This window comes from Aquila chrysaetos, chromosome 3, assembly GCF_900496995.4.
Source record: "Aquila chrysaetos chrysaetos chromosome 3, bAquChr1.4, whole genome shotgun sequence".
NCBI classification, from domain to species: Eukaryota; Metazoa; Chordata; class Aves; order Accipitriformes; family Accipitridae; genus Aquila; species Aquila chrysaetos.
This window is the reverse complement of record NC_044006.1, coordinates 45,366,554-45,391,992: the sequence shown is the minus strand read 5'-3', so window position 1 is coordinate 45,391,992 and position 25,439 is coordinate 45,366,554. Positions and strand designations below refer to the sequence as shown.

The window sequence follows — 25,439 nt, the reverse complement described above, 5'->3', positions numbered from 1 at the left end:
TGATCTATCAAACACTCCAACAATGCTTCTGAGCGTTAACTGTAGCTAGAGCAACATTTTAGTTATTGTTCCTTTTTCCTGCCTGAATACTTTGTTGAGTGTTATTCTCTGAATTCATAAAATGGCAAAGCTTGACTGGCAGAAAGCTCCACAGCTTCCTGATGAATATTTAAATTTGTACTCACTTTGTGTTCTTACCATGCGAATGGACTTCTTATGGACTTCTTATCAAGTACTAATGATATTTAAAAGTTGCAAATATGATGGAGACATATGTAAAATAACAGTGGTTTTTCTTTTTTGTTATTCGTTGGTGTAATTTGCTTATTCCTTAATGATCCTTCAAGATTCTAGCTGATACTTCAGCTATGTGTGCGTAGGATATATTCTATGGGTAGCTTTCTGAAAGGGAGCTAGGAAAGATGCTATTATCCAGTGATTAGAACAGGAGGCTGGAAATCAGAATGACCTGATTGCATTTGCATTTCTTCCTCTTTTGCTAAGTGGCTTTGCAAAAGTGACTGCCCATAAGTGCTTTAAGTATTTCTCTTTACACTTCTATTTTTCCTTTTTAGATTTAGGGTCTGACCATTTATGTGTGAAAGGTATATCACCTATCAGTAGTAGGAGAAGTACAGTGTACAGCAGTCAGACTATAGTCAACATGAAGTATTTTTTTTAAATATAGCTTCCCATCCCAGAATATGTTAAAAAGTTTTAATGATTTTCATTTCTATTACCAGCTCTTAATGGGATAGTGTAAAAACATGGGCATGAGCTAAAATATAAGTAATTACCCGTGAACCTGAAGGTTCAATCTGCCAAGTAAATGCAACATTATGTAACGTCATACAGAATAGGGTGCTAGAATTCATGCCACAAGTTATAACTTGTGCCATAAGTAGAAATGCAAACAAATACCTTTGTGACAGTAGGTTTTCCTGTCATCCTAAACCCACAACCGTTTCTTGTTTCCAGGTTCAGCAGGCCTCACTGGAATAAACTTCTCTGCAGATGGTTTTCATTTTCAGGGTTAACTGGTGGTCTGATAGGTTGCACTTCTCTGTGTTCTCCAAATCATCCCAGCATGTTTATCATAGCTCTTGGGAAAAAAAAAAAAAATTAAAAAAAAAAATAAATAAATATATATATGTCTGTATTAAAAAGATATGCTTTCTATTAAAAAGCTAAACCAGGACTGAGTAATATTCCATGTGTTCTATTTGATCAAGATTTGTTTGATCAGTTGGCAATAAATTTAAGGAAGGCATATTAGCATCAATACAAATTCCTTTCTCCCAGATGAAAGAAAGAGATTGCATAGTGGCAGGTTTCTTTGTGTTTTGGTTATACAGAAAGCGGTTGCTTGATTATGACAATGGAAGTATAAAAGAAGATGATAAAAGGCCTCATAGAGCATTTTCTCTACCTAACAGTGGGATGCAGCAGCATCTCTAGCCATACTGGTGACCTTCATTTTGGCAAGTGAGGAGGATCACTCCATGCTATTGGATATAATAGAGGTCTCAAAAGGCACAAGATGTGGACTCAGGCTAATTATCTCAGTGGCTGATTGACCATTTAAACCTGGGTAGGTTTAAAACTAGTTTCTGTTCAGTACCTAAACCAGTGACTTTAGTGCTGTATTATACAGTGGAGCCTACCAGGTATGGATGCCCTAAATAAGTGTCACCTAACTTCTGGTCGCCTGCAGAACGGCAGTGCACAGGTAATGGGCTCGAGTTATCACAGTTTCCTCTTCCTGTTGGCTTTGATTTTAAGGCCCTGATTTGCTGTGGCTACAAACAGATGTAAGCAATTTCTCAGTCAAGATGTTGTCCATGTAGTATGACTGAGTGGAATGACCAAGGTGTGTAAAACTCCCTGACAGTAGCAATGTGATGGGCCATATCAAAATTAATATGTACGGACTTGATGATTGATATCTACCTTACATTTATGCCATTCCTGTATTTTACCCATTTAAAAATACATGCTTGGAGTGCAGCCCAAGTAAGTTTTGTCCTGATTAGTAATATGAGTAAGACTGTTACAAATTTCAAGTGGTTTTGAAATATTTTGTGAAGTTTGATAGTCACCTGGCATAGAAACATAAAAATAACAAGTTTTGGTGATGAAACATTTTCTGATTTAGGATATTGTAAAAATGAGGTTCTCTGGGTGACAGAGCGGTAACTAAAGCAGTAATAAAACTTAATAATGCCTGTTTAGAAGAACACTGAAGAAGAAAAATTATTAAAAAGCATTAGTTCTTTAAAGGATTCCTTTGTCTGGGTTTGTCTTTGTAATTTGCCTATAGAATTATAGGAGCAAGAGTACAGGATACTTGAAAAGTAAATATTTTTTTTAACTTCTTTATGTTTGCAAGGATGAAGTATCCCCAGTCCTGAGAGTAGGTCTGTCTTGTAATTCAAAACCGAAAGTGGTTGAGTTTGGTCTATGGATGTTGCCTAAAAAACCCTTCCTGTATGCTATATAAACTTGTTGAAATGCAGTATGTTATTATGAGACATGCTATATATCTAGAGCAGTTTACTTGGGAAACTAGCAGGGTTGGTTTGCAGTATTTATTTTTCTGGAAGGTGAGAGGTAAAGCTGATGTGATGGAAATGACTGGCTCCCTCATCCTGAAACCTTAGACCAGTTTGTGCTAATTCACTGATGTATGTGCCTAAACACATTAATAAGGCTAAAATAGACAGGGGCACCTAATGACGCATGCTGGACTGGGGATAATGGACTAGCAGAGGGGTTTACTGAGGATCTGTTCCACTGGGAACAGAGCCTTTATATCCTAATTAAAGCCCTGTAAACCTGCATTTAGTACTGGAAATCCAGTATCAGGTTTACTGAGCTGATTTTAATTAAAGCTGATGTTAGCCTCAACTTCATGTGGGTTTCTGACCAAAATAATGTTTTGTGAGTAATGCATGTGTGTACGTACGTATGTACATATACATGTATCTGTTGAAGTGTACTTGTGCATATGTTTGTATTCTGGTGTATTTAAATCTTCCGTAATTAAGAACAGATCATCCCTGTGTTTAAACTAGTAATTGTCTGACTTTGACGGGAATACTGACAAGTTATTTTTACTTCTATGTTATCACCTGTCATGTTAAATCTAGTACCAGGTGAGGGCTCTGTGACCCTTATACTGGGGGAGGTGGGAGGGACATTTGTGCTTCCCTGGTCTATAAATAACCATCTTTGTGTAACCATTGCAGAACCAGATGTCATATTGTAGAGGAATAAAGCACTACTCCTACATATAAATAGGACTGTAATATCCCAACAAAGGAAATAGGGATTTTTTTTTTATTTATATATATATTTTTTTTTTTAGCTTGAATTTAGAAACTGGTGTATCAACATAGATTTAAAAAAAGAGTGCACAATAAAATCTGAGGGAAGACAGCCGCCTTCTATTTTCTGGTCAGGTGGAAAGGGATATTCTTGATTAGAAAACATATTACCTATATTTCCATATTTTAAGTGTGTGTGTGTGTATGAGATACACGTGTGAAACTGGAAAAAAAGGGAGAGAGGAAGAGAGGTAAAATAGTGGAATGCTAAAATAGAAGAGTTAAACTGCAATTAGATTGTCCATATACCCTTAATTTTCCTCCTTTCCTTTTATGCATAGCCATTTCACTTTCATTATAGTGACTTTTTTTTTTTTTTGCCTACAGAATCTGGCTTGTTTGGTAATACTTGATAGATGGTCTAGCTGTATAGGTTGCTCTGTAAAGATGTCTTATTCTTCCTCTTTTCAGTAAAGCTCTAACTTTATTTACTACCTGCCCTCCAACGCTACGCTAAATACAGATTTTTTTGTGTCCTGTAGGATTTTTGATAGCGATTATTGACTATTTTACCTAAGCGTTTCACGGATTATTTTTTTCTCATAATGTCCTTAAAAGATTAGATGGTATTATTTTTATTTTATAACTAGACAACTCAAACTCAGGGCACTGCTGTGCTGAGTTACTTTAGCTAGTTCTGGTTGAGCTAGGTAGTCTATCAGAAGCTGCATAATAAGATGTTCTGCATTGTGTTTCCCAAATTAGCCTGAGTGAAGCACTGTGGTTGTGCTATATTAAGACAGGATATCTCTGACTTGCAGAGCATTCTGCTGTTTAGACATATCCTCAGAGTTTATCTAAAATAGCAGTATAGCTACCCAACTTTAAAAATTCTGTTTCTCAGACTACTTAGTAATATTATCGCTGCGTACTGGGTGAGATCCATTCAAGTTCAGTTGCAGATATAGCGCTCTCAGCAGAAAAATCAACACTGAACCCCAGGCCAGTCGTATCAGATCATTCAGTTAGAAAACAGCAAAAACACACACGCTGCATGGGATAAATTTGGCTTAAATGCTGTATCCCAGAAAGGTCCTGTGCAGCTAAAGCTGATTACTGCTCTAACTCTTGGGGTCCCACAGCAGCATCCTGGGCACATGGACTCTGCCATCCTGGGGCGAGGCAGGAGTCCCAGCGCGGCTTCCTGGGGAGCGGGGAGCTCTGTGATGGGCTGCCGAGCTACCCAGGAAGAAATACTGAGGACAAAAGTATGTGCAAAATTCTGTTCCTCGCTGCTGCATTTGGACCTTGCTCAGGGATTCAAGAGCCTACCTCCACCCACTGGGCATCCATGGCACTGAGGTGGATGTCCAGGCTCTGTCCTTCACACAACTGAGGAGAAACTGTTGTTCTTTCAAAGCATGGCCATGGGAAAAGGGTGATGTTTTATGTAACGGAGTGGCAGCTTTCCTGGGAAAACATGAGCTCCCTTCCTGCAAGCGATGTGGATAATAAACCCAACACAAACCATGACAATTAACAGCTCAAAGGTAGTGCTGCTAGTTACTCCCTTCTTGCTGTCTGTTAATGGTTGTGCAAACAGCTAGCTTAAACGACCTATAATTTCTTCTAAGGGTAAGCATTCTCTCCATGTTAGGGTGGAGAAGAGGTGCTGGTGGTGCCACACCTGAGAGACAGTTGGCAACAGGGAGGATAGCCGGACTGTTGATTGTCACCTCTTAGTTAGAGACTATTGTATGTTGTGTTAGATTTTCACTCCACTCTGTGTCGTGCCAGTGTAAAGAGACATGATGGCTAATTTGGTTTCCTCTGCCCTCTAGAGAGGAAAATTCTCACAGCCCGCTCCAGTCGGACGAAAGGCTGCATGTAAGCAGCGCAGGAGAGGCTCACCAAGACCTCAGTGTAGGCTTGGGCCAAATGAGCAGTTTGAACATGCCTTTAGTCTTTCACACGAAGGGAAGGTGTCTCATGTCAAGGCTGCGAACCATAGCTCTCATCTTCCTGGAGACTTCAGGAATCATTGGTCAATCACTTCAGCTGCACAGAAGAATGAAGCAGTAACTAAGTATTGCTGTTTTATCACTTCCACCCTCCTGATGACCTGTCAGTTCCAGTCCAAATCTAGTTTGCAGTCAGTTTTTGCCAGCCAGCACCCTAAGGGACTGGCCCATGGGCACGCAGGAACCATATGCCAGGGCAGGGAGAGAATTTGGGTCTTGGGGGGCATTGAGCTCCTGTAATCAAGAGGAAGATCTTTCTCTACTTACAATTTCTTTCCTCATTCACACAAAACTTCCTAACCCTGTAAAAACCCAAGGAAGTATTCCTGCAGGTGACAGTCTCTGAGCTGAGCATGCGTAATGTTGAATTTGGAAAAGAAAAATACTGTCTGGCACAATACACTTGCTTTAGACTGCCTAGACCCTGCCAGGGTCAATCCCCTTAACTACATTAATTTGCCCTTGCTCAACTCCACCAGCTGACAGCCAGGAGACATTCTCATGGTCTGGTTCACATGTCTGGCAGAAATTTCTGGCATTGCCAAATAGTAACCTCAAGGAGAGTCTCAGTCAGCTATGGGCTGGATTGGCCTTTTTCAGATAACAGAAACAGTGAAAAATATAGGTTGGAAGGGACATCTAGAGGTCTTCTGGTCCAATACCCTGCTTAAAGCAGGTCTACCTTAGTATATGATCAAGAAAGAATTTTCGTATTAGTCCCCAGAAAACGTTTTTCTTGCACAATGTTTAAATGGTGCTCCTCAGATCTGTAACTCAACAGAAGATTAGGTGGGAACAGTAAAAGGTACCTCTCTGGTCAAGTGATACCTTCTCTGGCAAATTTTGAAACCTATTTCTAAGACTGTGGGAATGTGGATTCTAAGATACTGGAGGTGTTAGTGATAGGAGTTTTGCATGGGCAAAACAATTTTTCCCTCCACCCAGATTTCCTCTCCAAAAGAGCTGTCTTGGCTGGCTCAGTTGTTTTACCTGCAACTTTGCTCCCCCACTCCTTGAAAATGATGGGAGGCAAACAGCCAAGCTAAGGAGATGATTAAGTTATTTTGCAACTCTAGGGAGCCAAGTACAGGATGATATAATGAAACCATTGGGCAACCTGAATGGTAGCTTCTTCACTTGCCTTGTCCCTATTCCAAAACATGGAAAATCATTGTTTAGTTGGAGATGTAGTGAGCCTCTGCTAAAGTCATTGGGAGCTGAAAGGGCTGAAGCCTCTTTTTGTTGATATTGGATCATTCTGAAGTATTTTAGGAAAAATAAAACCTGGCACCCTGTTTCTCAGATAAGATCAACAGCGTTAAGAAGCTTCTCTTGCATTGTTGTGGGAGTAGTAGTCTCAGCTGTGGACAAAGAATGGCCTCCCCTCATCTTGGCATCCTCATATAACTTTGCTCCGGAAGGTCTGGCATGCTGAGGCTGAGGAGGTCAAGTTGCCTATGCAGAAGTTTTGTCTTGTTTTTGCCTTTTCTAGTCCTGCCAGTGACAATTCAGCAGTGAGCCTGGCTGGGCATCAGGAGTGACACTTGACACATTCAGTAAAGGAGAGGTCTCTTTTGGTTTAGTGCAATCTGCATCGTACCTGTAAAAACAGTCCTAAAATGTATGGCTTAAAATGCATTTTCACATGACACCAGTGTGTACAGACTCTTACAGGAAGCTGCAAGGCATATGGGTAGTATGCAACTCTCATACTCTGAAAGTTGTTTTTGACACTTGCTTTAAAAACACAGAGGAAAATAACGTAACAGTCTGGACTCCATTACAAATGGATACAGCTCGGGTAACTTTATGAACTACATTGGAGTAACTGGATATATATTGTGAGAAAGGCTAGTATTTAGACCAATAACTGTAATGCTCATTTATTGAAGGGCCTGGAAGAATTTTATTTATTTGATACTGGATGCTGACCTAACTGCTATATCCAAGATCAAAGCTTGCTTGCTGTGCTACATCAACCTGATAAAAGTACAGTTTTCATCATGATTATCTGATTATACATCTAATTTATTTTACATAATAATAATGTTTTCCTTGTGGTAGATGTCAACTGTTATAGTATGGTATGTCAGGGTTTATATTACAGGGCTCCAGCAGATGGCAGAGGAGACAGGCTTTGAATGGGTGAAGTTTTCAGGTCCTCCATTAAATTAGTACAAGAAAATAAGTTTTATTTGAGCTTCAGCAAACCTGCCAGTTTCACTTCACTCGGTTTCACTGAAGTGGAACCAGTGTGTAGGGTTTATGGGGGCTCACATGCCCTTCATGGTTGTTGGGCCTTGGTTTGTGAAAATAAAACATGGTCTAATAGAGGTTGCCCATTTGGGATCTGAAAAGCTTACAAAGGTCTTTTTCTCCTGTAAATTCAGTCATTGATTTTAGAATCAGCGCCTGAGGGGAGAGCAACCTATGGGGACAGTCCTGCTCTCTAACTTAAAAATACTTCATAAGAGAGGCATAAACATAAAGCGCTCTGATGTTTCTAGGTAGGAGCCAAGGCCTGTCTCTGTTCTCATTTACATCACAGTAAACCCCAAATACTAAAACTGACATAGTCCATATGTATATTATTAAGAGACTTGGTTTGGATCAAGATCACCTCTGTGATCCCATAGAACATTCAATAAAGCAGCTGTAGAAATTCTAGGTAAGTAAGAAAATGCCATGTAAACTAATAAGCCATACACAACCCTAGGTAAAGCACAGCAAAAGCATGCTGAAACAGCTGTATTTTTCCTCTTCCAAAATGGTTTTGCAGTATGCTCTGTGCTCACCTGAATGAGAACTACAAACCTCTCAGCTGTACAAAGAACAGCATAGGCATAAGTGTGAACACACAGGTTGTGAACTGTGGTCTAAATTCACTGAAACTTAACATGAGGAGACATGAAAAAGAGGAAAACGCAGAGGGAAAAGGAACAATATTGCAACAATTACTTTTCATCATATTTTTTTGGAAGGGACATGAACATTTGTTGGTGACGTAAGAGGACCCATGTTAGGACATGCTGATGTGGGAATTTACAACCTCAGTGCATCCCCTGATGTACCTCCCCTTTCTCGTTGAGCTTCCTTCAGACTAAATATAAATGGTTATGGATCTTCTGTGATCCCTTTTGCAAAGCAACATCTGTGGCTGTTACAGTCTTTCTCTGGCGGGCACCCCCTGCCCAGGGAAATTTCTCTGTGCATGAGCTTTACAGCAAAGTTACCAAGTTTGTTCTTGAGAAATTCTGTGGTACTTTAAGAAGAGATACCAGCGCAACTCTGGCCATTGAATTCTTTTAGGGAGCACGAACAGCCATGGTTAAATAGGACGCTCCACTGAAGAGAACAGAATTGCACCCACTTATGTCAAGAGCTGAAATGAATTTTATGATTTTATGTTACTGCTAGGGTCTCTGTAAATAAGTTAACTCTAAATGAACAAACAGGGGACTATGTTTTTCCGGTGCACATTGCACAAACAAGGCAGAGGTTGCTGGTTGCTAATACTGTCCCTACTTTAATGATAATTTCTGGGAATTTTTATCTGAAGAAATAGATGTGCTGCTGGTCACCATACAGTGAAAAAACATATGCATAAGTGATGAATTTAGTCAAAAGAACAACAGCTACCACCTCCTTCTTCATCAAGAACATAATACCTCAGGTTTTAAACTATTTATTTCAAGTCTGTCTTTTGTCTTTTAACTTTTCTTTTCCTCTTCTCACCAAACAAGCGAGGACAAATACTAAATTACTAGATTTTTGCTAAATTTATGAAGTGTATATGAAAACAAAGAACTTTTTCATCTACCTCTTGTGATGGCAGGATAGAGAGATTTTTCACTTTTTAATATGAGGTTTCATTTATTGTTTCTCTGAGGGGTTAAACCTTCAGATTTAAAGACACAGGGAAGGTTTAAAGATGTGGAGAAGGAGGTGAATATCTACATGATTATTTCCCAAGTTTTTCTGTCTTCAATTCTAGATTCTGAGTTTCAAGTAATGATTCCATTAAATGAACAAAGTATCATTAAACACCCTCTTTAGCACTGGAATGCAGAGCGATATCTGCCCCTCTTCTCTTGAAATAATACTACCCATGGCTAACATTTATCCATTATCAATGGCACTACTTGACACATCACAATATTCAAATGCATGTTTCAGGTCCTGTTGTAGTTCTTTTACCACATACTTTGTAGTTCATATCCAGTTAGTGAGACCATTTGTGAGGCACTTCGTTGCATGGTCGTGCTGAGGGAATTGCTATCTGGCCGCTCTGGGATGCCGGATGTTTCTCAAGATCCATTATACAGTAGACATCTTGTCCACCCCACCTGAACTGCTGTAAATACCCAACTGTCTTCTGTATCTTTCTGCTATGTCTAGTCTTGAGTCTTGTTTCAGTCTGAGCAATCAAATAATTTGTCACGTGTAAAGGAAATTAAATGGGAATTATGGCTAGATAATTTCACCGTTACCATGTTTACCTACCTCTTTCACAGTGTCTCAGTATCAACTGAAGCCTGTGAGAGTTTTAACTTGTGTGTATGTTTTTGCTTTTGTGCAGCATTAGTGACTGGGACTGTGAGAAACCTGAGGTCACTTTATAGTTACAGCTGTCTTAACTCTGAGAACATAGATCCTAAACCAGTGGTTTCTCAGTCCCTCACAGAATTCAGTCCATACTGAACAATGACAAAAGCTCCTGAACTCTACACAAGAGTTTTGCACATTATCGGAGAGCTTAATAATATATAAGTAGTGGAATACTTACGGTGTTGCTGAGCATGCCTGTTAAAGAGAAATTTGTAGCTGCAGCAAAACTAATAAGACAATTTTTGTAAGACAATAATCATGTCAGAGCCAGCAGATAACATACTTAATTCTAATCAGCTTTCACTAATCATGGAAGGTAAAATTAGTTATTAGTGTTGAGTCACAACTTTCTTTAAGTAGCAGTCTAAATCTAATTACTGTAAGTTACTTTACTTTCCACTTAATACTTTATTGTTGTCCACAAAGGTTTTGGTGAACTGGAGGCTATTTATACCTGAGTTGATGATGTGCTATCTTTTTCTTTGGTTTATTTGTACGATTGATGTGGAGTGATTGGATACTAATTCAGATACTGATTTTGCTGCTGAAGAGTTCATGACTCTCATTTGAGCTAAGTCTGGTATCTCGATTAATCGTATGATGTATTTTTAAGCTGGTTTCAAATTTGTGTAAACTGGCACGACTTCATGACCTTCCAAATTCAGTAAAACTCCTATCTGCCTTTGCAGGAAAATAAGGTTAAGAGAAAAGGAAGGAAAAATAATTTATTCTCAGAGTAAGTTTTATTAAAACATAAACCAATTTGATTTTAACCATGTAGTTAATTTAAAAAAAAATCAAGGTGCCACAGCATAAGAGAGTATATGGGTTTCTACCAGGTTCCTGTTGGCTTAAATAATAGTATGACTGTAGGGTCTTTAGAATAATAGAACTGAAATCAGTGGGAACAGAATTAGACCAATGCCGAAGGTTTCCAAAAATTCTGTCCTAAAAATACATGTGCTGTCTTAAGAGTTCATTCATGTGATGAGGTCATACATTTGAACTTGAACTCATTGCTCGACACCTTTAACTCTTTAACTGGGCGCATCTGAGGCCCCAACAAGTGGCTTGCTGGTGCAGCTGCTGATCTCCACCACACACACAGCCTGCAGGACGGGTGGCTTGCTCTGGCCTGGAGAAGCCACCAGAGCTGCAGCATGGAGCATGAGGCAGTGTGAAAGGGCTTGGGCTTGGGTTATTCTATCCCTACCAGTATCTGGTGGTCAGCTGTAGTGATGAAGGCAGCTTTGCTATCTTGGGTGCTACAGCATGTGTGTTGGACTCCAAGTGGCATCCACAGCCTATAATCCCAGGGAGTGGAATCCAAATAGACATGTCCGCTGCCAGATCTATGTTGGGGATGGAGAGCAGCTCTGGGCCGTTCAGCTGTAACGGCTCTGGAGCAAAGTCAAGATCCCTGATGTGTAACACAGCCAGGGCCTTGCATAACTCTGCTCCCGATACGTTTGGACACAGTGAGTGGGTCCAATTCTGACACTGCGGGGTGGTGGGGGGGCCAAAGGGCATGACCGCAATACTGAGGTTTTCAGTCTTCTCCCAACTGTCATCTCATCTATGTCCCTTTAAAATAACTTTGTATGGATTTGTAGTCCTGGCAGCAAGTGCATAATGTATCCCTAGCTGTTGCAATGCTATAAAGTAAATAAATCAAAACAATTTTCTGGCTCTTAGGATGACTATAGTAAATATTTGCTATGCAAATTTAGCAAGAAATGTAAATTCTTAAAGAACTAATTTTCTCCCCCAAAATGGAACTGTATATAGAAGTTCCAAACCAATTTTTAAAATTTTCCGAAGTGTTTAATTGAAATTTGTTGGGTTTTGTTTTGTGGTGTTTTTTTTTTTTTTCTCCAAAAAGCAACTTTCACTTTACATTTGAAAACTATTGGTGCCAGCACTTCTATAAATGAGGGCTAATGTTGCTTGTGAGTTGTGAGAACAGATTCCCTGCATCAGTTCAGAAAAACACCAAGCTTTTTTCCTCCAGTTTTTATGCAGTTTTGTACATTGGTCAGGTAAGGTAGCAAGCTCTGACCTCCAAACATAGTTTATAAAAGCATGCTTTCTCACCCAACTCAAGAAAAGTGATTATCCATGTGAGAATTTTTGCACTGAAGTGCTAAGGCTCTGTTTTTAAGTCAGTAAAGTTAAGCCTGTCTTTAAACCTGAACTTAGCCTGAATTTAAACCTCTGAGAGATTGTTCAGTTTGAATTGAGATTGTTTTGGTTTAGCTGATGGCCATGCCTGCTCTATGAGTAGCTGTGCAGGTTGAAAGCCTTATTATCCATGCCAGTGGCTTGTTACTTTCCATCTGGGGCTTAATATTTCCAAAACTTTGCCAGAATAAGGGCTTGTGCAACTTCTCCACTGAAGGCAAAAGCGTCTAAGACATCCCAATAGGTCATCAGGCTGGTCGTCTCTTTGAGGGAAAGTATCTTCTACTAGCAGAGTTTTGCAGGCAGTGGACTCCAGCTGCTGAATTGCAATGGGAACACTAACACATTAAACCAGCAGGGCTAGATCTGGAGCAGGTAGTCTATTCATGGCTTGAATTTATTAGCTATGTGTTTAAATTAACCAAAATAGGCTGCTTAAATAAACCTGTCTATGCTTGACCCACCATCGTAAAGTACTTACAAACTAAATAAATAAAGTATGAAACCCTTTAACTTGTAAGTGTAGATCTAAGGCATAAGTCTTGCACTGAAAGGTGTTCAGGTGGTCTCCTTACTCATGTGGGGCACCACAAAAGATGGAGGATCTCTCTGTGAGAACTGAGTCATTCATGAGTGGCATGTTGCTTGGGCTTGGTCTCAGTAAGTTCTGACTTCTCCAAAGAAGTTTTATTTTTTCCAGTTTTGGAAAAAAAATTGTCGGCTACAGCAAGTTGCCCAGGAGTGTGTCCACTCAGGTGTTGAATATCTCCACAGATGGAGACTCCACAAGCTCTCTTGCCCAACCGTCCCAGTGTTTGATAACTCTCACAGTAAAAGAGTGATTTTTTTTCTTATTTCTAGACAGAGTTGCCTGTTTTTAAATTTGTGTTCATTGCGTCTTGTCCTTTCACTGGGCACCACTGAGAAGACTCTGTCTCTTTCTTTACTATTAGGTATTTGCACACATTCGTAAGACCCCTTTAAGCCTTCTTTTTCTCCAAGCTAAACATTCCCAGCTCTCAGCCTCTCCTTGTATGACAGATGCTCTGCTATGTGACCCGAACTCTACTTGCATATAGCAGGCGGTCACTTTTAATCAGCTACTAGGTAATTAAGCAGGCCAATATGGTTTTACCTAAACTCTGCTTAGAGGACAAGGACTTGCTATTTAAAAGTATTTAATTTAGTCAAATAATTTGCATTCTTTGAAGAGCAGAAAACAGAGTCTCTGTGCTGTTATTTCTGTCAAGGTTTTTTTTGGTTTGGTTTTGTTTGTTTGTTTCTTTTTTAATTTATTATTTCATCTAGCTCTACCTGTTGGTAAAAATCTGCACAACATGGCAGGAAATTGTGCCTGTTTTGCTAGCCCTCACCCTTCATTCCTGGAAAAGTATGAGAGTGTCTTATGTTGCTCAGCTCTGACTTCATAGTCCAGTTAAGAAAATGTGTGAGAGACAGTGAGCATATATTGCCAACCCAGAATAAAAGTCGTGAGTCAGTCCTCAAAAACCAGTAAGCTCAGAAGCTATTTACTGAATAATTATATATTGTTTAAGTATCTTTAGGAGAGTCCTATGTTTGCCTTCAGTTTGGTTCTTTTTTAGTCTGAAGATTTATGTCACGTTCTCAAGCGTTCATTTGAAACTTGCAGTATAAAAATATATATAAAAAACAAGTTTTAAAAGCATTTCATTTTCTATTTGTATGTATTTATATATACATATATGTGTGCATATGAAAAGGTAAATTCTTAACTAAAGTTCTAACTCTTGAATTCAGATATTTATCTGAGGCAGTAAACAAGGGATCTGTGATAAGCTTGTATGACATATTAGGTATTGCACGATGGGTACAATTCCATCAGCTAAAAGACAATAGCCAAATGTAATTCTTTTGCTTGGAGATTACTTGTGATTCGACATTCTGTGGAAATTATGTTTGTCTCCACTGTGGATTTAGTAATGCACTAAGTACAATTTTGTGGACTTCAGTCTTTGAGAATAGTTTTGTTTACTTCCATGTTTCTTATATTTGACTATTTACAGGTGTATATGAGGCATAATTCATCCCTCCAAACTCACTCATGCAACTCTGAGCAGAATAAAAAGAAATTGTTTCTCTGTCATAATCTGCACTCATATCTCTTTATCTCACCTCAGAATATTAGAAAGCATGCTAATACTTTACAACAAAGAAATGCAGTGTAAGGAGGTAATTCTTTACTACTGCCCTGCAGAAATCCAACAAGTTCTGAAATTACATTTAAAGGATTACAAATGTTTTTTTTATTTGTTTTATTTTTCTCTGGTCTTTAATATTTTCCCTGTAATTATTTTGTGGCAGGTGTGAGCATCCTTGCTACCAGGCAACTACTTTCCTGGCTAAAATGTAAATACATGATTCATTGTCCCTGTGGAGCCCTACGCATAGGCCTTTAATGGCATCACAGTTAATTATTAGTATAATGTTATGGGGACATATTTTTCCTTTAGCTGGCTGGGGATGCTATTAAATGAATGGGGATGGCTTGCTTAACAAAACTTGTTAACTGTTGGCTTACTGTGTCTTAAGGCATAGCTTGTCTGAAAAATGACCTTGCAGGCATTGCATTCAGATTACATTAGATTTATTATATTCATGAGGTTTTGAATCTCTTGAAGATTTACAAATAGGTTGAACAATGTCAAATATAGTTGAATTTCAGGAAAAAAATGCATATTCCTTTCTTTTTTTCTTGGTATACAATATATTTAAGAGTTTGCATTTTTTATCACACTGTAAATATTAGGTCATCATTGCAGATGCTTGTGTTGTTTTTTTTTTTTGCAGCAGCATCTTCCTTCCTGCCCTATGGCCTGAGTGAGAGTGCCTGCGCAGTCTTGTTCTGTGCATTAGGCTGGCACTTCCATGAAGTGATTTTTGCAGCGACTGGACATTTCAGCTATAATGCTCATGTGTTGTAGGTTTCTTTTCTTGGCTCTACCAGATTTTGTTGCATGTCCAGAGCCCACTGCCTACCTGTGAACAAAGGAATACGGCAGTGGGAGTGGGCAGTCTCTAGTGGAGTAAGTTATCTTTTGAGAGGAGCTGGCAAGAGCCCCTGGGATGGAGAGAGGCTGAGCACATCTGACTTGGTCTGTGTTGTATCTGCCTTTGCTTTTTTTGGTTGTTTGGAGGCACTGAAGCAGACTCACAAAAATAAGACTTGTAAGGAAGATAAGATTTCTGTTTATTTTTGGCTGAATACAAAACCAGTAAACTCCACCTCTGTTTCAATAAGATTCTTTTAACAGATATAAGGTGGCCTTGTCTGAAGGTCTTTAAATGCCTAATTCACTTACCTGAGTGATGGCACCTATCTAACTGAGACAATACTTTCCAGAATGGCGTTGGAAAGTGTCCTGCTGCAGTGTCATACACAGCTTCCTCACTATGCTGTGGTGGTACACCACCATGAAGAACTAGGTATCCTGTCTCCAGGACTGGCTGTAAACAGATGTCGGGGATGAACTTGTATGGTATTTCTCTTCAGTAATCTCAGAACCTCCCACTCTTTTCACCCCAGGAGACTTGTTTTGGCATCCATGACATACTTTTTTAGGGAGTTCCATGGGTCTATTATCTACTCTGTGAAAAACTGCGTTGTTTTGCTTCATTTTAGGTGACTTCTTTGAGTTTCTTTTTGATGACATTTAGTTCTTGTACTTAAAGACACTGAACAAGTGGTCCCTATCCACCATCTCTATACTAGTAATGAATTTGCAGACCTTTATCATAACCCTTCTAGGATATGATATCCTTTTCATCCAGACTGAAGAGTTCTAACTTACTTAGTAGTTCCTCATCCAGAAGTCATTTTATATCCTTGCTGCCCTTCTCTGAACCTTTCCCAATTTTACTATATCCTTTCTGAAATGAGGGGACCCAAACTGTACCAGGTATCAAGATAAGCTGGGGATTTATTCAGTGGTGTGATGATGCTTTCAATTTTGTTCCCTGTTCCTTTCCTAGTATCGTTTTCAATTATTTGATATCCTTTTTCTGACTTCTGCTGAGCACTCAGCACATGTTTTCTTGTGGAACTATTTACAAATCTAAGATTTCACTCCTGAGTGGTTGTGATTGTAAAATGTCGTTTTATATGTGAAGCCAGGTTTGCTGTACTTACGCACATCACTTTCCCTTTCCTTTCTTTGAATTGATTTGCCATTTTACTGCCTGTTCAGTTTCAGAAATCTCTTTTGCAGTCCTGCATGGTTAGCTCTTGTCTTTACTATTGCAGATTTACCATTTCACTGCTTACCCCTGTTTCTGAGTGAGCCAGTGTTCACTATGCATGCACAGTATTCATTTAGCCTCACTGCAATGGCCTTGTCTTCTCTGGATGCTGTTACCACATCCTGAACATTAACTGGGCCTACAGAGTCTCTCTGACAGTCTTTTTGCACCTCATGTGTTTGAAGACAGAATTATTAGTCAGTTTGCAAGCTGATCCTTATACTTTTCGGGGGGAATGGGGGGTTATTGTGTTCCTGTATTTAATTTACTCCTCTCTATGATTTTCATCTGGGCACAACTTCAGCTTTTTGAAAGATGTCCTCTTGTTCTCAAGCTCTCCTTACTAGGTGAGATTCATTAGTACTGTGTTTTCAGTTGGATGTTTTTCCATGTAATCTCTCTACAGCCTCTGAGGATTTAGCACTTTTTAGTGTCCCATTTCTGTTTCAGCTGTTCTCATCCTTTAACTTAAATAGAACTTTGAAAGTAAACAAAGGAAGAGTGAGAAAAAAAGAAATCTACCTTGTTGCCTTTGGCAGTAGTCTTGCTGGATCAGGTCCAGCCGGGACCTGGCTGCTCAGGTCAGACAATTACTGTTTGTAGTTACATCCACTTTTGTGAAGTTATGGTGTATCGGACTTTATGCTTCTGTGTTTCCAAAAGCCACAGCTTTTTATATTTAAGAGTTCATAATATCCTTGCATGGTGTTCTTCAACAAGGGATTTCCCTGCAATGAAACAGTTCATATGTGCAAGCTCCAGTGAGACATTTTTATGAGAGGTAAACTCTTAGATTACTTGAGTGAAAGATGGGGCTTTTTTTGTAGCACCAGTTAAAACGGTGCAATGCCAGCTCCTACCTGACATTTGCAGCTATGCTGCTTGTTACACAGGACTGAGAAAATAAACAATGCATACAAGAAATGCTAGAAATAGAATATTTGATTCATATTATCATTAGGGATAGGAGAAGGCATGAAATTCAACAGATGGGTCAAATGGTGAGCAATCTGTGCATCCACTGCTTGGCTTTAGAGGTCCTTTTCTTATACATGGTTGGGGAATACTGAAAGCTTTTTGTGAAATTAGGGACTGCATTGTGAAAATAGGAAGAAGATCTAGTTCTGCAGTTTGGCAGGTGCTGTAGGTCTTTGTCTCCTTTTCCCAGCTTCAGGGATCCACCTGGTACTGAACTCATGATATTGAGGTTTGGTCCCTGGCTGTAGATGACTTCCTTGGCTTCCACCACACATTGCACCTACAAGTCTAACTATCCAACCATGTAGCCAGCTTTGAATTTAAGGCTGCAGGGCTTTTTACACGAGTGGGTATCACAGCTGCCAGCAGTGTGACACTAGGTGCACTGTCACTTTGGCCACTTGGCAACGGAGGTCTGCGCTCCTTTCGAGCTCCAGCCTGGCACTCCTGCATGGTAGCACTGTTAACACAGATGGACCGCGAGCGCTCAAGGGATGTGACACCTTCATATGTTTTCTCCATCAGAGCAAAATCAGACTGTTATTGCATTGCTATTAGCGCTAAGAAAAAATACAAAATGAAATAACTTACAGCTTGTAGAGCAGTATAGTTTCAATTAAAAAAACAATGTAAAGGCATGTTATACCAAATAGAAAAGGAAATAAAAATCTGTTAGTTTAGAAGACTAGAGTATATTCATTAGGTTAATTTTAGATTGCATGAGTAACTGATGATAGCTGGGATATAAATATTGAAATCATAAGTTCAGTACTAATTCTCTGCCAAATAATAAAAACTATTTTCTGAGACCCTGATGTAGATGTTGATGTTTCTCTATGGCTTGAGGCAATACTGCAGAAAATTATGAATATCATTTAAGAAAATAATATATACTTGGGAATACATGTGTTTCACGTAACAAATAAGCATTATGCTTCATGTTTGTGTTATACTTTGTTATGGTAAGAAGGCGATTATACCTGACACAAACAGCTGTTTCTACCCAGATGCATACTTTCCCCATGGAGTCCTTTGTGGGATTTTGATGTGTCATAGCATGGTAAAACCAGGCTCATGTATGCTTTCCAATTAGTTGTGATAATAAGTTGCCAAGCTGCAACAGCTAATTTAGTACAATGAAATTGGTTTTTAGTGGTTTTGATAAGCTTTTGAAACAGTAGTAGACGGTACACCTTCTTTTATTTATAACTGAACTGTTTATGGTGGCAATTTTTATTGAAGCAGTAATTCTGCTAACAATTGCACTGTCAACTCTTATCTCCAGGTGGGAAAACAAAAAAACGTTTGTATTGAATGTGTATTTCATTGCTAAGTAACATGGGAATTTTGATGTGTAACCTTTCAAAGGAAGTAAATAACTTTTTTCCCCTTTCTGTTTAATGATTTTTCCCCCCTCCTAATCAATCCTTTTTTCCCTTTGGGATCAATTTTACTCTATTTTTGGAGCTTATCAGTTGTAGGTGACAGCAGGCCATTTCCTATGGATTGGACAGATGTGAAGTAAAGTCTTTATCCTTCAAGTCAGGTTGCAGGGGAGGGGAGTCTGAAGAATTTGCACCTTCGCCTTGGGAAAGCTCCAATACTTGATGTTTGATTCTTCACTCAGTCTTGTCTGTGCCACTTCTAAGCTGGAACAGAAACCTCTCTGCCAAAGCTTCTCTCCTGCAGGTTCTTCTTCCATAGCAGTGAACACCATGAGTTCAGGTAGCTTCCCAACTGTAGTACCAGAAGCTTAATAGTTTGAATGACAGTTCAGATCTTGCCATAGCTGGGAGCCAGATTCTTTGTAGAATGTATTTCATATAACATACCTATATGAAATACGTATTCTGATAAAGAAGTTTGTTGATTTTTCAAGTTTTCATACTTCATCTGTGTGGTCATTGCATTAACTTTCAGGCACTTCTCTCAATTCACTGTGATAACGGTTATCCTAAATGACTCACTAAAGTAAAATAAAATAAAGAAAAGGTCTATTGATCTTTTCACTGTACCTTATGCTGTGAGACAGACAGATATATTTCACTTGGCTCTATTTTCTACATGCTCTTTTGGATGGGGTGCAGGGTTGGACTCCAGAGCTGCTTGGGCTGGTGGCAGAAAATCCCATTGGCTCCACCAGGAAAAACAACTCAGCCCATGTACTTTACTTTGTTCAGAAGTATGATACACATCTGCAGCTTTCACAGACCCTCTTGAAAGTCAGATGTTCTGAGCTTTTGACACCTAATGTTCAGCATCTTGTCAGAAAGTCTATAATAATTACATTTGAAAGGTTTTGATGCAGTGTAATCTGAAGAAAACAAGCTTTTGTAAAAAAGAGATGGTAAAGCATATGTTGCACATCTTATATGGTAGAAATGTTGTCTGTCATAATTGCTCCACCAACATGATATGTTTTGAAAAGAAATTTCATACTTCATGCAACCACATCTTTGCCACATTTCGTGACTTAAACGGAAATAAATCAAATTGTGTTCCAAATAGCGGTAGACAAGCTAACTTGCATAAAAATTGATACTGTTAATGATTTCAATTTAGAGTGACCTACTGTCCTGGTTTCGGCTGGGATAGAGTTAATTGTCTTCCTAGTAGCTGGTAGAGTGCTATGTTTTGGGTTCAGTATGAGAAGAATGTTGATAACACTGATGTTTTCAGTTGTTGCTAAGTAGCATTTAGACTAAGTCAAGGATTTTTCAGCTTCTCATGCCCAGCCAGCGAGAAAGCTGGAGGGGCACAAGAAGTTGGCACAGGACACAGCCAGGGCAGCTGACCCAAACTGGCCAAAGGGGTATTCCATACCATGTGATGTCATGTCCAGTATATAAACTGGGGGGAATTGGCCTGGGGGGAATCGCCACTCAGGAACTAACTGGGCATCGGTCAGCAGGTGGTGAGCAATTGCATTGTGCATCACTTGCATATTCCAATCCTTTTATTATTATTATTGCAATTTTATTACTGTTATTATTATCATTATTAGTTTCTTCCTTTCTGTTCTAGTAAACTGTTCTTATCTCAACCCATGAGTTTTACTTTTTTTGTTCCTCAATTCGCTCCCCTGTCCCACTGGGTGGGTGGGGACTGAGTGAGCAGCTGCATGGTGCTTAGTTGCTGGCTGGGGTTAAACCACGACACATACCTTCCTTGATTCATGACGTCATTCTTAGAAATGATTATAATAATTTTTAATCTGGTATATTGACCATACTGAGTAATTTATAAATGGGGTTAGTTATTGAGCTGTGTGGAAAGTTTGCACTTGAAGTGGAAAGACAACAGAAAAGAATGTGAAGTATAATTCAATAAATTACAAAGTAGCAGGAATTAGGAAGTGTCTTGTTAGCTTCATAGTTTTGGCTTTGTTATTTTTTTCCTATTCCAATGTCTTCCCCCTGGCCTGCCCTTTTGTGCTCTGGGGTAATTTAGAAATAGCTAGTGATCTCATCGATCCTGTCAGGTGGTACACTGAAGTAAATAAGGTCATTTAAGGATTATCTTTAATATGCAATGTCATTATTTTTTCTGTGGGTCAAATGGCCCACAAACCTGCAGGGCTTACTGTAATTTGAAGCAGGTTTAGTCCCGTCAGCCACTGGCTTAGATTCTGAATTGAACTTTAAAAATTAAGAGCACGTTAGTCTTTAGAAAAACATTCCCCAAGTATTATATATAAATGGATAGCATTAATCCTGCCACTTTCTACTCTGTTTTCCTGCAGTATCTATTTTAAATCTATAGCTATTTCTGCTTTTCTTGTTGTTTTTTTTTTTTTTCATTTTACTGTTGTCTTTTGATTTGCTGTTCTGCAATCAAAATCTGTATGTTGCTGAGAACCCTCGAATCCATTTTCCTGTACCTCTTGGAAGGCACTTAGCATTTCTCAAGGTTAGGCTCAGCGTTAAAATCATCACAGTTGAGATTTGTTTCTAATTTTAGATGTGACACCATCTTTTGTGACATGATGTGGCCATGTTTGTGAGGAAGGGGTTAGGACAGGAACAGTCATATCTTTAGCCATGTATTTAGTATAAAAGCAACAAAGATGAGGAAATCTCGAGGAAGTGATTTTGCTGGACTACTGTCTTCTGACTCTCATACAAATAAGAAAATACAAAGCGATCCAGGAACTTTTGCAACTAAACTGTCAGGATTTTCTTAAAATAAGGATGGAGTGGAAAATTGACATAATATTTATTAATGTTTATCAAATATGGAAAACAAGGAAACAGCTGGCTTGATGCAAGGTTTACTGATGATGCTCTTCTCAACAGCTCTAGTTGAGAAGAGTGTATTCACAGAGCTCATAAATGAGATCTCAGAGCTGAAGGCAATAGTAAGTTGTAGGTGTGTCCTAACCTAGTTCATTGCATACCTCTAACATTGGCTCACAATGGTTATTTTAAGCTTTTCTTTTAATATAACCTAGTAATTTCTTTGCTATTTTTTGCTTAGTTGGTATAAAGCACCTGTAAACACCAGGGTTGAATGTCTTGGTAGAATGATAGACCTCACTCCCTTTTGTTATTGTTACTTCTAGAAAGTTTGTTTTATCATGAAAACAGACTGAGTCATTCAGATGAGCTTTTTTTAAAATTTGCGTGCTGCTATTATATCATCTTTCTGAGTGGCTTAGCTTTCTACTGTTTGGCATAATGCTTGATGATATTTATCAATATTCAACTAGTAAGGGAGGACTGGTGCCAGTCTTGCAGATGCTTAGATAATTAATTTTGTGAGCTCCATTCAGTCCTATGTGAATGTAAGTGCAAGGCCGTAAGGTGCTTCAAAGTAAAATCTCCTATCGTTTCTGTAGCACCATCCGTGTGCATTGTTCTTAAAGTAAAAAAGTATGAAGAGTCCACCCATGAGAGCTCACTTTTGAAATGCAAATGTAAGCATTTAGTAGATCCTTATCAGATTTATCACATAAGACTGTCAAGGCAGGACGCACATGACTGAAATATATGTGGTCTGCACAGCATGATGCAGACTGAGGGGAAAGAGAGGAATAGTGAAAGGGTGGTAGTGAATTTGCAGACACTTTCCTGGTGATAGTCAGAAGATATGCTGAACTGGCTAAATGAACAGTGTTACTGTATGCCAGGTTTATTTGCTTGCCTTGAGCTTGTTTTAAGCCAGGCACAGGAAAGTATCGATAAAGAGCTGAAGAAATACTAGAAATTTGGACATCTCTAATTTTTTTTTTTTTTTAAATAGATCCTAGACATATTTGCAAAGCTTTGCTGTAGGCTTTGCAAGCTCATCCTGTTTGGTGACGTGGAACATATGCTTTTAAGTCATTGTATCTTGGTCAGTCTCAGACTGATAAACAGTGTGGTTTTTCCCAAACTGCCATTTTTCTGTGTTTGTTTTTCTAGCAGGCTTCCAAGTTGCATAGTAACTATCCCTCTTCTGCAACCACCTCCCCACTCCTCCTCCTTTTCTATTCAGGATGCAACTCCCTTGCTCTGCACTATGGGAAAAAAATGTTTTCTCCCATGGAATAAAAAGCCTACCTTTGTTTCACGTTAAAATGGGATTTATACCTCCCTGTTTTCCATATAACAAAGGGTAAGACTGGCTCTGGGGAGATGATTACAAATGATGAATATTAAGTATAGAAGCCTCATAGTATGTTGTCAGTGTCCTTACATCAGTTTTGACATGATGAGTCTTTATAATCAAAAGGAAATGATGGCTTTTCGATGCTTTCCCTTTCACTTGCCTATCCATTGGTATTGCACCAATTTATAACATTAAAATTTCAAAGTCAGGAGTTGCATCTCTTATTTGAATAGGTGGCAAAACAGGAGAGGTCTCCCCCCTTTTGTTGGCCTTTAAAGAACTAGACATTTCCAGGAGGAAAGAGACACAATATTAGCAGCAACGAAATTTCAAACACGATGTGGCATGATTTCTGAATGCTATAACCACTATTGTCCTCTCCCAAAAAAATGGAATGAGACATGACAAAATGGGCTGTGTTTGAAGTTTTCTTTGAATTTGAGGACTCAAAGGAAGAATTTCAGTAGTTGAGAAAACAATTTCTGCAGCACCTCTATAGGCAGAGGAAAGATGAAAGTTTGCAAGTACAGTAAGAAAACAAGTGGTAAGGAACACATTCTGAATTGTATTTGATGAAGAATGTTCAGGCTGTTAATAAGAATAAAGAAATTGCAGGGTACAATGTCTATTAAAGGATCAAAGAGTAAAAGACTAAGTTGTGAAATACAGTGATAAATATAGACAGATGAAAATTAAAACAGAGAATTAGTGATCGGAAGCTTCTGGGAGGAGAGATGGTGGAGCACTCTTTGTAGGAAGTATAGAAAGCAAATACAAGACGGAAAACAGTAAAGGAGAGAGGCATTTATTTATGCATGAAAAGAATGGGAGACCTGATAAATGTTTGACGTGAGCTGTTCTTTGAGGGCTGCTTTGCATCTGCTTTTTGAGTTCAACATTCAGCAGAGATTATAGCGGTTAAAACCCTGTGAAATGAAGTCCCAATTAAAGGGTTTGGAATAAATACGACTTCTAATGATTGCAGGGTGTTTTCTTAGCTGGTAGCAGGTCAGTGGAAGAGCTTTTCTTGCAGAAGCAGGCTGTCAGCGAGTCTGTGGAGGGTCTCCAAGCCCCTGGAAGAACAGGAAAGTAGCAGTGGTAGTACAGTTACAGTACGAAGCCACAACCTCTTCTTTTATCTGATGGAAGGGGGCACCTTATGTTCATCATCACAACAACAAGGCCTCTTCCAAATAATTTTTTCAGTCTGGATAGAAATATCTTGGCTGAATGTATAATCTCCATACCTATTCAGATATGGAAGAAAAGAACCATATTACCTGGTAATGTCTGTGGTTTTCTGACCAAGGAGCTCGATTCCTTGTATTGACTTAAGGAGGAGAGTTTTAAGCCAGCTGGTGGAAGAACAGCCAGGTATTTGGTCACTTCTTCACAAACAAGAGACTAGCATGGGAGAAATCTCAGAACTGTGTTTTGTCTGAGATTTTAGTTAAGTGAAGCATGGAGGGAGTCAACATTTCAGTAGTGAATGAAAGATAGAGTTAAAGGAGGAGAGCAGGACAGACAGGTTTATGTCTGCAATAACTGACAAAAGACTAACAGCAAGAAAGGAAAGTCATAGAAAAAATGGTCATCACTTACTAATTTTCTCTTGGAAAACACCATCCTTTTTGGTAGGAGTAGTAATTGAAGAAGGAAAGGATGACATATATAAACATGGGCCCCACAACAACCCAAAGACTGTTCTTCTGGTCAGTTTAAAAAGGAATATCCTACAGAAATATTTACCCCTATTTGCAAGTGAGGTTTCCAGACTCATGGGAAGGGTATAAAGAGGACTGGCTAGTTTAATGTTGACTAGAGCAGAGGCAGTTTATCATAGTCAATCATTGTTCAAATATTCTCATGCCAAAAATAGACCGAAAACTAACTGACCATGCCAGGTCTGTGCTGGAGATGAAATAAAGACAGCAGGTGTGTATGACCACAGCTTCAGCTGAATGGGGAAAAAAGTCCTTCAGTTGATCTCATTTATTCATCAATGCACAACAGATTCAGACAGAAATGTTTGCCCAAAAGCGTGTGTTTGGTTCTTAGTTGTTTATTTTTAATGCATTATCTTGAGCTAAAGTAGACAATTTTTTTCTTTAACATCAGGCATTTAGTGTCTACATGAGTGAGATTCACTGCCTGCCACAACTGTTGCTAAGCTGTCTTGTTTCTCCTTGTGAATGGAAATATCTCTTCAGGTGTAAGCCTGGGAACCTAGAGAGAGACATAAGAAACTTTTTTTAGCCGTGTTTTTTTGCAAGTGGCAATATTCTGTTTACAGAACTATATAGAATGTTCTGAAGAAAAGGACAAGTTAAGGGAACACAGGTAAAAACATAAAGCTTTTGAAATATGAAACAAAGCACAGGCTTTTTGTCCTTGTCTCTAACTTTTGAGGAAAAACCGGTTACGCTTGTGGCTTGGGGAAATCACATGCAACTTTATT

General features: G+C 38.9%; 1 long non-coding RNA gene across 1 annotated transcript; it reads right to left on the bottom strand.

The window, feature by feature from the left end:
• Positions 1-23,770: 23,770 nt before the first annotated feature.
• LOC115338878 lies at positions 23,771-24,637 on the bottom strand. Its single transcript, XR_003922559.1, has 2 exons — positions 24,584-24,637; positions 23,771-24,054 (listed from the first exon to the last, which is right to left on the bottom strand). It is a non-coding gene; the product is annotated as an uncharacterized LOC115338878 (long non-coding RNA).
• Between the last annotated feature and the right edge of the window lie 802 nt (positions 24,638-25,439).